We start from the raw sequence: 6,826 nt of genomic DNA, 5'->3' as shown, positions 1-6,826 counted from the left end.
ATCCTAGCATTCTTTGTGTGGGAGAAAGACACGCTCCGCTGTTTCATATGAACACTGGTGTTCTTAGCTTTACTTTTAATGTTCATGGCGAAGGTTGAAACTGCTTCATTCATTGTTATTTGGTTGGAAACAGAAAATGCATCATGTGGTAATTGGTATATTGTCTTGAATAATTTGATACTTGGCAATTGTTGTGCTCAAATAGATCATGTTTCAGCTCTTGCATCATGTACTTTGCACCTATTAATGAAGAACTACCATAGAGCTTGTTGAAATTTGGTTTGCATGATTGGTCTCTCTAAAGTCTAGATATTTTCTGGTGAAGTGTTTGAACAACAAGGAAGACAGTGTAGAGTCTTATAATGCTTGCAATATGTTCTTATGTAAGTTTTGCTGTACCGGTTCATACTTGTGTTTGCTTCAAACAACCTTGCTAGCCAAAGCCTTGTACTGAGAGGGAATACTTATCGTGCATCCAAAACCTTGAGCCAAAACCTATGCCATTTGTGTCCACCATACCTACCTACTATGTGGTATTTCTCTGCCATTCCAAAGTAAATTACTTGAGTGCTACCTTTAAAATTTCATTCTTTGTCTTTGCAATATATAGCTCATGGGAAAATAGCTTAAAAACTATTGTGGTAAAGAATATGTAGCTTATGTATCTTATTTCTTATAAGTTGCTTGTTGAGCGGTAACCATGTTTCTGGGGACGCCATCAACTATTAAACCTTTGTTGAATATCATGTGAGTTGCTATGCATGTTCGTCTTGTCTTAAGTAAGGGCGATTTATCATGATCAAATGGTTTGAGTATGCATATTGTTAGAGAAGAACATTGGGCCGCTAACCAAAGCCATGGATCATGGTGGAAGTTTCAGTTTGGACATTAATCCTCAATCTATTATGAGAATATTATCTGTTGTTGAATGCTTATGCATTAAAGAGGAGTCCATTATCTGTTTTCTATGTTGTCCCAGTATGGATGTCCTTAGTTGAGATCTATCAAAAACGAGAAATCAAATGCGATCTATCTCCTTGGACCTTTGTACAGGCGGCATAGAGGTACCCCTTTGTGACACTTGGTTGAAACATATGTTATGCAATGATAATCCATGTAAATCCAAGCTAATTAGGACAAGGTGCGAGCACTATTGGTATTCTATGCATGAGGCTTGCAACTTATAGGATGTCTTATGCATAACACATATGAATTATTACTACCGTTGACAAAATTGTTTCTATGTTTTCAAAATAAAAGCTCTAGCACAAAAATAGTAATCCATGCTTCCCTCTGCGAAGGGCCTTTCTTTTACTTTATGTTGAGTCAGTTTACCTACTTCTTTCTATCTTAGAAGCAAACACTTGTGTCAACTGTGTGCATTGATTCCTACATACTTGCTTATTTGCATTCATCATATTACTTTGTGTTGACAATTATCCATGAGATATACATGTTGAAGTTGAAAGCAACCGCCGAAACTTATATCTTCCTTTGTGTTGCTTCAAAACTTTCTACTAAGAATTTATTGCTTTATGAGTTAACTCCTATGCAAGTCTTACTGATGCTTGTCATGAAAGTACTATTCTTGAAAGTCTTTCTTGTGATCGCTATGCTTGTGCCGCGATGGGTTTTCTCATCGGTCAGCTGTCTCCGAGGTTTTTCTCGGAGTGACCTCCTTGTCTTTCTTGCTTCTGTGTGTTGTTGGGTGTGTTTTTTCCTCTTTCTTTCTCTTCTCTTGTATCCCCTGTAAAACTCCGGTTCACTTGAACCCTATCTTGTAGAGGCTGAAAAGACTCATAGGCAACTTTGAATGAAATATATTCAGGTGGGGATCCGTTCCCCCCCGGTGAAAATTCAAAAAAAAATTGTCTTTACCATTGCATTGAATCACTTCGTTCATCTCATATGCTTTACAATAGTATTGATCAAGATTATGATAGCATGTCACTTCAGAAATTATCCTTGTTATCGTTTACCTACTCGAGGGCGAGTAGGAACTAAGCTTGGGGATGCTTGATACGTCTCAAACGTATCTATAATTTCTTATGTTCCATGCTAGTTTTATGACAATACTCACATGTTTTATACACACTCTATATCATTTATATGCATTTTCCGGCACTAACCTATTAACGAGATGCCGAAGCGCCAGTTCCTGTTTTGTGCTGTTTTTGGTTTCAGAAATCCTACACAGGAAATATGCTCGGAATTGGACGAAACGAACACCCAGGGTCTTATTTTTCCACGGAGCTTCCAGAAGACCGAAGGAGATACGAAGTGGGGCCACGAGGTGGCGACACCACAAGGCGGCGCGGCCAGCATGGGGCTCGCGCCGCCCTATGGTGTGGGCCCCCCGTGCCTCCTCCGACTCTGCCCTTCCGCCTACTTAAACTCTCCGTCGCGAAAACCCTATTAACGAGAGCCACGATACGGAAAAGGTTCTAGAGACGCCGCCGCCGCCAATCCCATCTCGGGGGATTCAGGAGATCACCTCCGGCACCCTGCCGGAGAGGGGAATCATCACCGGAGGGCTCTACATCACCATGCCCGCCTCCGGACTGATGTGTGAGTAGTTCATCCTTGGACTATGGGTCCATAGCAGTATCTAGATGGTTGTCTTCTCCTCATTGTGCTATCATGTTAGATCTTGTGAGCTGCCTATCATGATCAAGATCATTTATTGTAATGCTACATGTTGTGTTTGTTGGGATCCGATGAATATTGAATACTATGTCAAGTTGATTATCAATCTATCATATATGTGTTGTTTATGTTCTTGCATGCTCTCCGTTGCTAGTAGAGGCTCTGGCCAAGTTGATACTTGTGACTCCAAGAGGGAGTACTTATGCTCGATAGTGGGTTCATGCCTCCATTGAATCTGGGACAGTGACAGAAAGTTCTAAGGTTGTGGATGTGCTGTTGCCACTAGGTATAAAACATCAATGCTTTGTCTAAGGATATTTGTGTTGATTACATTACGCACCATACTTAATGCAATTGTCTGTTGTTTGCAACTTAATACTGGAAGGGGTGCGGATGCTAACCCAAAGGTGGACTTTTTAGGCATAGATGCATGCTGGATAGCGGTCTATGTACTTTGTCGTAATGCCCTAAGTAAATCTCATATTAGTCATCATGATATGTATGTGCATTGTTATGCCCTCTCTATTTGTCAATTCCCCAACTATAATTTGTTCACCCAACATGCTATTTCTTATTGGAGAGACACCACTAGTGAACTGTGGACCCCGGTCCATTCTTTTACATCTGAAATACAATCAACTGCAATCTCTGTTCTCTGTTGTTCTTCACAAGCAAACATCATTCTCCACACCATACGTTTAATCCTTTGTTTACAGCAAACCGGTGAGATTGACAACCTCACTGTTAAGTTGGGGCAAAGTATTTTGGTTGTGTTGTGCAGGTTCCACGTTGGTGCCGGAATCCCTGGTGTTGCGCCGCACTACACTCCTTCACCAACAACCTTCACGTGGCCTTCATCTCCTACTGGTTCGACAACCTTGGTTTCATACTGAGGGAAACTTGCTGCTATACGCATCACACCTTCCACTTAGGGTTCCCAACGGACGTGTGCTTCACGCGTTATCAAGGAGCACTAATTTCTTTAGTTTGTTGAGAATCTTGTTCAACTCTTTTGGGATGCCCCTCAGGATATAGAGGATCCTGAGTGGAAACACCACCTCTAGTTGTTACTTCATAAGCATGTTTTTCTTTAGAAGTATTTTTGAACAAGTCATTTTGCACTTTAGTGAGTTGATCAATTTGAGTTTGAACCATATGAAAATGTTTAACAAGCATCTTAACATCATTGGAGGTTCTCTCCACAATATCATGCAATTTACTAATAGCTTGAGAATTTTCCATTAAATGATTCTCTACTCTCATATTAAAATTATCTTGCTTAACAACATAATTATCAAACTCATCTAAACATTGATCAGGAGGTTTTGAGTAAGGAATATCTTCTTTATCAAAGCGTTGAAGAGAATGTACCTCAATCGTGGATGAAGGGGGAGTTATCTTACATAAATCTTCTATGGGGGGTAAATTCTTCACATCTTCAGATTTAATACTTTTCTCTTTAAGATATTTCTTGGCTTCCCTCATATCTTCATCATTTAATTCAATCATACGCCTCTTCTTCAATATTGGTGTTGGGGTTGGTTCAGGTGTAGTCCAATCATCATGATTTTGGCCTATTCTAGCCAATAATTTTTCAGCTTCGTCTGGAGTTCTTTTCCTGAAAACACAACCATCACAACGATCCAGGTATGCCCTAGACTCAATGGTTAGTACACTATAAAATATATCAAGTAAGTCATGCTTTTCCAAATCATGTCCAGGTTGAGCTCTAAGAAGAGAGCAAAACCTTGCCCAAGCTTCAGGCAATTTCTCTCCATCTTCCTGGTCAAAACTATAAATTTTCTGCAAAGCAATATGTTGAGCACTAGCAGGAAAATATTTTTGAAAGAAAACATCAAGCAAACCATTTGGACTATCAATAGAATCAGGAGGCAAACTATTATACCAAGTTTTAGCATCATCCTTTAATGAGAAAGGAAAAATTTTAGCAACAAAATAAGTACGCTTCTTGGTATCATCAGAAAACAAGCTACTCAAAGTAGAAAGCTCAATCATGTGCTCTACAACACTTTCTTTTTCAGTACCACAAAAAGGTGTTTTCTCAACAATAGATATATTAGATAAATCAAGAGAAAAATCATAATCCTTATCCTTAATGTTTATAGGAGATGTGGCAAATTTAGGATCAGGAGGCAGTTTATATCTAACAGCTGAATGGATCGTAGCGAACAAGAGGGGGGGGGGTGAATGGTTGCTACGTCAAGTTTTAGTCTTTTTCAATTTTAGTGCAACGGAAGATAAAGGTGATTGCTTTAGTGGTGTTGGTGATCCTACAATGATCCTAGAACAAGTGCAACAAGCAAAGGAACAATCACAAGATAGTAAGAGTAAGGAGAGGGACAACCGGAGGGCGCGGAGACGAGGCGAGGTTTGTTTCCCGCAGTTCCTCCCACAAAAGGGAGTACGTCTGCGTTGAGGAGGTGCTAGCCTCACACAAGAGACTAGATGGCCACACCACGAAGGAAGGCCTCACCTTCTTCCTCGAGAGAGCTCCACAAAGGTGCTCCCCCTTCTCCACTAAGGCACCGGCCGAGGCGGTGATTCCTTCACAAGATTGGGGCGAGCTCCACACCACAAGGAGGCTCCCAACAATCCATGGAGCTAGTACAACACCAAGCTAGCCTCCATGGATGCACTTTCTCCAAAGTCCCACTATAGGAACCCTAACACCAAGATCCACTAAGGAGTAGCAAGTATTGGTGAAATCTCTCTTGGTAGAACTATAGATCGAGGTCTCCTCCACCACTCCTCAAAATTTGAGCAAGATTGGTTGGATGGTTGGGGAGATCCTCAAGGATTAAGCTCAGCAACAATGGAGGAGAGAGAGAGGGAAGAGATAAAAACGAATTGGGGAAGAAGGAGTCCTTAAATAGGCTCCTCCAAATCCAACCGTTATGTCCAGTTTTTGCCTAAGCGGTACTACCGCTTTTGGAAAGCGGTACTACCGCTCTGAGCTCGAATTCCTCAGATCTGGTCCACGTGGACGCAGAGCGGTACTACCGCTAGAGGTACCGCTTGAGGTACCGCAATGGGGTCCAAACTTTACTGGATCCAAAGCGGTACCGGAGCGGTACCAGAGCGGTACTGCCGTAACTAGTTACGGTACCTGGGCGGTACCATGGGCGGTACTACCGCTCGTGAGCGGTACTACCGCTCCAGGTACCGCAGAGGTACCGTAACTCGTACTGAGGGACAAATTCAGCGCAGAACTCAGAGCGGTACCGTGAGGCGGTACCTATAGGGGTAGCGGTACTACCGCTACAGGTACCGGTAGTACCGGCCTGGCTAAAACTGGTTTTCTTCCCTTTTTCTCTCCAGCCATGTCACCTCGCGGAACACACACAAAACCAGAAAACCTACAGCTACCCATAACTACGCTTCAGTCCTCCGATCTTGACGTGTCCAGCGAGGTCACCGTGCACTTGCAAATATAGCAATGATACTCAAGGCACGCGGTGAGATAACTCAAGTGTTGTCATCAAACACACAAAACACGGGGTTTAGACTTTGCTCTTTCAATCTCCCCCTTTTTGGTGTTTGATGACAACACAAGACTTTTCAAAAGCATATGATATTATGATGAGATTCTTAGATTTGCAAAAGCTCGACGGAGCTCCCCCTAAACGTGTGCATACTTTGAATATGTATTTGAATACAAATACACACGTCTTAGAGGCATAACTCCCCCTAGATTTTATAAACCAAGCACATACGTAACAAGGATACAAGATCATGTTCAAATAACATATGCGCAATATGGAGGTAACATAAGATCATGTAGGAAGATTTGGGTGAAGTTATCATACCATAGCCTTGAGAATACCCAAACTCACCATAAGATACCTCCATAGAGTTGTTGATGTAGCCATAAGACAAGATAAGCAACTAGGATCCCAAGGCTACAAACAACAAAGGTCCCCACCCACATAGGAACTTCTCCCCCTTTGGCATCGGAACACCAAAAAGGAGAGTAGAGAAACTAGGAGGATGGAGAACCAAGAACATACAACCAAGCTTGCAAAAACCGAAAGGGAAAACAAGCGAGATTGTGATGCTCCAAAAACATAAAGAAAAAGAAAGAAAAGAAGAAGAAGAAGGACAAAAAGAAGGTCACAACGAAACACAAAGAACCGAAAGACTCCTCAAGGAGGATGTTGGT

The sequence above is a fragment of the Lolium perenne genome, chromosome 3 (genome assembly GCF_019359855.2).
Source record: "Lolium perenne isolate Kyuss_39 chromosome 3, Kyuss_2.0, whole genome shotgun sequence".
Taxonomy (NCBI): Eukaryota; Viridiplantae; Streptophyta; class Magnoliopsida; order Poales; family Poaceae; genus Lolium; species Lolium perenne.
Note: the sequence above shows the minus strand (reverse complement) of the source record.